Source organism: Canis aureus, chromosome 16, assembly GCF_053574225.1.
Source record: "Canis aureus isolate CA01 chromosome 16, VMU_Caureus_v.1.0, whole genome shotgun sequence".
NCBI classification, from domain to species: Eukaryota; Metazoa; Chordata; class Mammalia; order Carnivora; family Canidae; genus Canis; species Canis aureus.
Genome location: NC_135626.1, coordinates 42,019,134 through 42,027,075, shown reverse-complemented (window position 1 = coordinate 42,027,075; position 7,942 = coordinate 42,019,134). Strand labels below are relative to the sequence as shown.

General features: G+C 54.5%; 1 protein-coding gene across 6 annotated transcripts in view; it reads left to right on the top strand.

The window, feature by feature from the left end:
- The first annotated feature begins 3,137 nt into the window (after positions 1–3,137).
- The window catches only part of HDAC5 (histone deacetylase 5), a 35,933-nt gene continuing 31,128 nt past the window's right edge, over positions 3,138–7,942 (top strand). For 5 of the 6 annotated variants that reach the window (XM_077853462.1, XM_077853466.1, XM_077853460.1 and 2 more), the window contains exon 1: positions 3,138–3,295. The gene's annotated coding sequence lies outside the window, so the exon portion shown is untranslated. Of the gene's footprint in view, positions 3,296–3,578; positions 3,716–7,942 lie in introns of those variants that run through there. The other variant, XM_077853461.1, reaches the window with a different exon arrangement.

The window sequence follows — 7,942 nt, the reverse complement described above, 5'->3', positions numbered from 1 at the left end:
TTAACCCCCACTTACCTGAGAAAGGGAAATCTGAAGGCTCATCAGGCCCCATATGGTGAATTCTTTTTTTTTTTAAGATTTTATTTATTTATTCATGAGAGACACAGGAGGAGAGGCAGAGACACAGGCAGAGGGGGAAGAAGCAGGCTCCATGCAAGAAGCTCGATGTGGGACTCGATCCCCGGAATCCAGGATCACACCCTGAGCCAAAGGCAGATGCCCAACCACTTAACTACCCAAGTGTCCCCCCACATGGTGAATTCTTATAACTTCTGGGGCATTTGGCCCCTGGGGGACTGAGGTAATAATCTCAGGGACCTCTGGAGGACAGGGCTAGAGGACTGGGAGCCCAGCCCCTTCAGGCCCTGTCCCTTGTGTTTGGGAGACAGACCTGAGTTTGAATCCCAGTGAGTTTGGGCAAGTTATTTAGCTTCTCTGAGCCTCAGTCTCCTCATCTGTGGAATGAGAAGTGCCTAGCCAAGGTTCTCCATGACAGTGATTGGCATCTATCATCCCATTGTGGGGGATTCTTTCCCCAGGTTCTGCGATCTTGAGAGAAGAAATTCCAGAGTCTGTAGGATCTTGTCTGAGTACCTGCTACGTGCAAGGTGATGTGCAAGGTGATGTGCTAGGTGCTGGAAAGGCAAAAGGAAATGTGATCTTATCTCTTTTCTCAAGTGGCTCATATGCTGTTTGGGGAGGCAAAACAAGCACCGAGAAAGCAAAATCCCAACCCAACCGCCCTAGGTACAACATAAAGTTGACCAAGAGTAAAAGCAAATGGGTGGTGCCATCATTATGGGGTGAAGGCAAGAGGATCTCTGTTTTAAAGTGACTTGGGATGACTCTGTGGGGGTGGTCTTTCTGCTTAGAGTCCATTGTTTAGTCAGAAAGTACTCACTTTGAGTTAATCTTTAAAAAAACAAAAAGATTTTTATTTTTTTATTTGAGAGAGAGACCGAGACAGAGAATGAGCAGGGGGGAGGAGGAAGAGGGAGAAGCAGGCTCCTTGTGGAGCAGGAAGCCCAATGCAGGGCTCCTTCCCAGGACCCTGGGATCACAACCGGAGCCAAAGGGAGACACCCAACCCACTGAGCCAGCCAGGCACCCCGACTTAATCTTTTTTTTTTTTTTTTCCCGACTTAATCTTTTAATACTCATTCATTTCACTCAACATATAGTCATGAAGTCTTTCTGCTATTGTTCCAGGCACTGTGCTGGGAGGAGATGTGTGGTTTCTGCACTCAAGAAGTTCGCAGTTCAGAGGAATACACAGACACTGAACCTATAATGCCACAAATAGGTGCATATTTATAAGTTATTATCAGGGTCAGTTAAAATATATATAACAAGGGGAATTAATTTAGCTAAAGAACCAAGGAAGGCCACTTTCAGGAAGTGATATTTAATTGAGTTCTATGGATGAGTAAGAGTTAGCCAGGTAAAGGGAAGAAGGGGAGGGGAGCATTCTAGAATAACAACAACAACAACAACAAAACCAGCCCGTGCAAAGGCCCTTAGGAGCAAGGGACACACAGTTCCAGGACAAAAGAGAAAGCCAGCTAAAGGAAGAGAGGTGAGGTGGGCAGGGACCAGATCACACAGAAGCTTCTACATTTTTTGTTTGCTTTTTTCCAAGTATGAAGGAAGGATTGGCTGCAGCAAAATTCCCTGGGGTACTTATTAAAAATGAATATTTGTGGGCCCCATCTCTGCTGAAAAAGGTAATTTGTGAGTACCCTAAAGTTGGGAAACCACTTTTCTGGTCCAGATACAGATCTCGGTGACAAAATTGGAAAGGCTTTAAGCCCTCCGCCTATTAGATTTGTGTTCCAAAAGGGTCACTCTGGCTTTGGAAGGATGTTGGGATGGAGGCAGGAGTGGACCTGTCACCAAGGCAGCTAGTATCTCAGGCAAGGGATGATTTGGTTTAGACCATGTGGTGGGGATAGGGATTGGCCAGAGTGGACTGATTCATGAGATACTTTGTAAAAAGGACCTTTATCATTCATTACGGAAACATTTATTTATGTCATTTACTTTTTCTGATTAAGTAATACATGATTGTTGCAAAATTTCAGATATGCAGAAAAAGATGAAGAAAGCAAAAGGTAAATATTTTGGTGTACATCTTTTTAGGCTTTTTAATATACATATGTATTCAGACACATGGATCTAGTTTGTAGTTGTTTATAATAATGGAACAATTCTGTAATACCTGATTCTCGATTGTCAAGAAAACGAACCATGAGCATCTTTCAGGTCAAAATAGTCATACATAATTTTTAATGTCTGGATGGTATTCTGCTAAGTGAATGTACACTCGTTTATTTGCCAGTTCCCTACTGATGACTATTTAGGTTGCTTCCAACTTTTCACATCAATATAAACAATCTCTTTCCGTCTACACTTATTTTTGAACACAATGCTTATTTCCTTAGAATAAATTTTTGTTAGTGAAACGACTGGGTCTTTGACAAACTGTCGAGGTTCAATCACATAGCTTCATACTGGGTCCTAAGGGGAGTTGTAGAGGAGGATGGCATCAAAGTCAGGAACCGGAAGTCTTCCTTTGGAAGGCCTTGAACTGTTACAGCCATGCTCTCTGGCCTATCCCAGTCCTTTCTTTCCCTGGCAAGGATGCAACGTGTGCGGTCGCTTCTGGTGGGTTCGGGACCTCGTCCCAGTCATCCGCCCCCAGCCTAGCCCCCTAGATGGGGCCTCCGCGGCCCTCCCAGGCCCTAGGAGTCCATCCCCAGTTGCCCTCCCCCACCGCAGGAGGACGTGTTAGGGAGAAGCTTAAGCAGGCAACGATTGCACCATCCACGGTTTGAATAGGAAGTCGAGGAAGCGCAGGGAGGAAAGTGGAGCGTCCCAAAGGCCGGGGCGCAGCAGCCAGACCGGGTCCCCCGGGACGCTCCTTCCACCGCCACTGGCCGGGCCCTGATCCCTCGCCTGCCACCCCCTCCCCGGCCCAACCCTTTGCTGGGTGCCGGCCCTTTAAGAAGCTGTCACGGTGGCGCCGCTGGCCCCGCCCGGCGGGGAGGGCCGAGAGGGAGGGGAGGAGTTGGTGGTGGCTGAAGCTGGAGGGGAGGGGGGGTCTGGGTCTATTTTTAGCTCTGGGTCGGGTCACGTGACGGGAGTGACGTCTCCGAATGTTGTTGTTGGTGGCGGCGGCGAGCGGAGCCGGAGGAGCCGCCGCAAAGATGGAGGAGCCGTCGAGGAGGCGCTGCCGCTGCTGCCGCCGCCGCTGCTGCCGCCGCCGCCCGCGAAGCCGGAGCTCGAGCCGCAGGGGGTGAGCGCGCCGCACCACCCCAGACCCCCTCTCCCCCGGGGCCCCGCGACGCCAGGCGGCGCCCCCCTCCTCCTGCCGTCGCTGCCCGCGGGCTCCCCGCGCGCGCCGCGCTCCGCGCCCCCCTTCCTTCCTCCCGGCGCCCGGTGCCCGCCGGCGCCCCCCGGGAGCCGCGCCAGCCGGGGAGCCGGGCCTCGGGGTGATGGCGCACGCCCCTCCCGTGCAGGGGCGCGTTCCCTGCAGGTGAGGGAGGGGCCCGCCTGCCCGCGACCCGCACCCGCAAACGGCCCGGGGACCGGCGGAGGCTGCCCGCTGTGTCCCTTCCCTGGCGGCGCTTGTTGCGTTGCAGAGCGATTCGAGCCCTGCACCCGGATTCTATGCAGACCCCTCTTCGCTGGACAACTCCTTTCTTGGTCCTCTGAGGTGAGGGGCGCTGCCCACCCCACAGCGCTTCCACCCAAACCTAGGAACGCATCCTCGATTTTGTGTCCTTGACTTACGTGCGTGAGGAGGGGGCCTCCGGGCCCACCTTACTTCTCTCCCCCATTTATTCTCACCCCCTCGCCGGTGAGGCGTTACTGCGTTCCCACCCTCTTCTCTGTCTGACACCCTGGAGCCAAGGAGAGATGAAGGCTCCCCTCCTTCCTGTCTGGGGTGGATGCCCCCCATTTTTAATCCTGGGTCTGTATCTCATAAAGGCAGGGACACTGCTTGTGCCTTTTAACTTGAGGGAGGCTGCTTCCCTACCCCACCCTCCTCTGGGGCCCGGGGGGTGGGGGAGGAGATGAGGAGCTGTCTGAGTGATAAGTAATTAATTGGGGAGGCTGGTTGTTGGGGAGGGGGGAGAAGAGAGGAAAGTGGGGGTGCCCCATTCGGGGGAAGAGGTGACCACCTGATCCCCCCACTGTTGGCCTTCTGAAACTAGGTGTGTCCCCAGAGAGGAAGGGTAGCAGCTGCAGTTACTTTTGAGGGGGTGCTCAAGAGACCCACCACTCTGATGGTGACCACTGTGCTTCTGGGACCTGGGATTAGTTTTGGTGATTGGGGGTGATGATGGCGATGCTTGGGTTTACCTGGGAGGGGAGGATGGTGCCAGGTCGGAGGAACAAAAGGAGGCAGAGGTTGGGAGATCCAGGGGTCTTGGCCAGAGGGGCTCCTGACCCAGACTGCTCTGCAGGACCGGTGACGGGGACTGGGTCTCGCCCTGGGCCCCTTCAGGTTCAGAGGACGAAGGCAGAGAGGGTCCTCAGTCTGAGTTCCAGGCACCAGGGTCCCTGAGATGAAGGGGGATAAGTTGAGCTGCTGCGCTGGGCTGGGCTGGGCTGTGGATGGTGGGTGAGCCATGTTGGGGGCCGCCTGCTTCTTCATTCCAGTCTCCTTCCCTCTCCCTCCTAAACACAAAGCTTGGGAGATCTTAGTTTGCCCCCTGCCTCTTTTGAATCATCTCTTTGCTCTGTCTCCTCTTGCTGTTAAATCTGGTAGGGGTCTTTCCGAGTTAGAGGGGTGGGCCCCCAGTATCCCCACTCTGTCCTGTCTGGAGACCAGGGGCCTGAGATACAGACACGGGGTGCAAGTTACTTGAGGGCAAGGATGGAGGCCATGTTAGCTGCGTGCCAGCCTTCCCTTCCTCCCCTGTCTAGCCTCCTGGTCTAGCCTCCCCAAGTAGCCAGAGTAGCCCGACTGAGTAATGGGGGTGCGGGGCAGCAGTATCACATGCCCCACCCACTTCAAGTAGCTGGAGAGACAAAGGTTTGCTTTCCCTTCCCTAGGGGTGGCATCCTAGCTGTGTGTTTAGAAATGGGGCCTGGGGATGGGGGGGGGGTGTAGTTTGTGTTTCTGCATAAAGGGGGAGGGGGATCGGCTCTCGGAGCGGGGGGAGTGTGCAGTCGGTGCCGAAGTACCAGCTGCTCTTTAATAATGAATTCTTCCTACTCACATCCCTTTGAGGAGGGATGTCTGGAACACAGCATCGGGCTCAGCCAGCCTGCTAGAGGACGCGCTCCTGTTGGGGGGGGTGGGGGAGAGACTGCTGGGGGGGGCGGTTCTTGGCATTTTTGGAGCACTGTCGCTTGCTCATGAATGAAAACCTGATGCGGCCCATGAGGGGGCCTATTGTAGTCGACTTGGGCTAATTAAACTTTCTCTGCCTTTCTTCTCCCCTACCCCACCTCACCCCAGGCACCCCCCCCCAGTCCTTTTTTGAATGGGGACCCTGTCTGGTAGTGCTGGAGAGGGGGTATGGGTCTGCCTGAGGTTTTAGGGCAGACAGACCCTGGTCTTCTGCCCTCTGCCTCCACCTCCTCCCTCCCTCCCCTCTCATCCCCCCCCCCCCTTTTTTTTTCTAGAAATAGCAGCCTCCTCCATCTGGCTTGTGCAGATGCCTGGAGCTGCGTCTGAGCAGACAAACAGAAATGGGCCGATTGCAAAAATGAATTTGTCAGCCTGGTGCCTTTTTTCCTTTCCTGTTCTCTCCCCCTCCCCTTAGTTTGGGGCCTGGACATCCCAAGTCGGCTACCCTTCCTGGCTCTGGTAACCCCAGGCTTCTGGCGCCCCAGCCTGGGGGAGGCACAAGGTGGTAAAAGCTCTTGGGCGTCGGGGAACTGTGATCTGCCATGGTCACCGTCGGGAGGGGGCAAGATGAGAAGTCTTTTGAGCCTTGGGACGGGACGCATGGGTTTGCAGCTTTCTGATGAGATCTTTGCAACAGATCTCAGATTCCAGGCAATGTCAGGTTCACAGGGTTTGGTTCAGACCTCTTGCCTGACCATCTGGGACCTGGGGAGGGTACCCCAGACCACAGTGCTCAGGACTGGGGAGAAGGCTACCTGGTGGTACTGGAGTCCAGGTTCCTGAGAGGCCCTCAAAGGGACACCTGACTCCCCAGGAATTCCAAGGGAGTTTTTTGAGGGACAGATAAGCTGCAGGGTAGTACTGTGAACTTGTGGCTTTGGGGGCATCACGTTGCTCCATGTCTCCCTCCTTGTCGGCCTTTCTCCCACTCTATGCCAGAGTTTTATTTCTCATGAATGGGCAGGGTGGGAGTTGCCTTATCTCCCCTGGTCTGGCCATGAGCTTGGGGGGAGAGGGACACCTGGTCTCCCTCATTCCGTGCCCTGCCATCCCGGAGATTTGACACTGCTCTTGGCCCCTGACTGCCCACTGAGACCCTCCTATCGCTATAGGCAACGGTGGAATTTTTGCAACAGAGGATGGACCAAATAACCAGCTTTTAACCATCCCCCTGTCCTTTTTCCCCTTGACACCTCACCCCAGAGAATAATCCATGTCAGTCCTGATCAGGCAATGAACTCTGCTTTGTTTCCCAGGGAGGCCCCTGTTCACTCAGGAGGCTTGATAGAGGTGTTGGCAGACACCCTCTGCAGGTGGACAGGGGCCCCTGGGGTCTTGGTGCACCCGGCAAGCTGGGGAGGAGTGTGGCCTAATTGAGTCCTGAGCCAAATGGAGTTCTAGGGGCCCCTCCCTTCCTCTTCTCTCCAGTGAGTGAAGATGATGGGGGCTCCAAGTTGATTTTAATGTTTTTTGTACCATTGAAGCTCTGCCCCTTCTGAGTGCCCTGCTGTGGAGCCACCTTTCACTAAGGAGATGGGATGGGCCACTCTGGCTGCTGGGAATCGTGGGAATTTCTGAACCTGTGTTCCCCAGCCCACGGGAAAGGGTGTGAGCAGGACTGGGCGCCAGCCCTGGGGTGGGCACGGGCTGAGCTGCCTGCCCACGCGGGCCCTGCCAGGGCACCAGCTGCCCCACCTGCCACATTCCTGAGCTTGGCCTGAGCTCTGCGTAGCTTCTTTTGTCCTTGCCCCACACCTGTGCCTGCCAGGAGCAGTTCAGCCCCTTGACTCTGCCTCCTTCTAACTCCCCATCTGAGTGCACCTTCCTCCAGCTACAGAGTCCAGACCTGTGGGTGAAAGCAGGGGGCAGCAGGCCTAGGAAGACTCGGGGTCTTGTGTGTGTGTGTGTGTGTGTGTGTGTGTGTGTGTATGTGTATGTATACGTGTGTTTGTGTATTCGTGTTCCTGTGTCCCTGCTATGCCTGAATCCCTGGCTACTGGTTCCAAATGGACAACACTCCTGGGAATCCTTGATGAGAATGCAAGGCTTACTGAGAATTAATCCTGCCAGGAGGTGGGGCTGTCCATGGGGTAGAGCTGACTGCCCTTTCCTGGCTGAGGGAGCAGGGTTAGGGCTTACACATCTAGCTTCTTTCAGCCTCCTGGCTCACTCCTGCTCCCTTGCTTTCACTGGGTATTGGAGGGCCTGCCTTCATTTGAAAGAGAATGAATGAGGTCATGTCTGGGGTAGATCATGGGCCGTGTAGGGATGGGCCCAGGTGGGTGCCTGCGTAGTGTCTGAGGCTTGAAGACTAACCATGGGGCTGGAGGGAGGCAAGGCGCTGAAGGGGTGGGGACAGGTTGGCAAACTTACAGTCCTGGAATACTGGGATGTCCTCCATTATTGTGTTGGTCTGGGCAAACCTACTGTTGGAGTCTTTGGGGCCTTTGTACAAACCGGGAAAAGGTGTCCTTTTATTCTGGGTGGTCTCAGCCTGGATGACCAGCGGCTTGGCAGGCAGAGCACAGGCTGGTTTTCAGACCTCCTTACGTAGGGCACAACTTGTACAACACACATAAA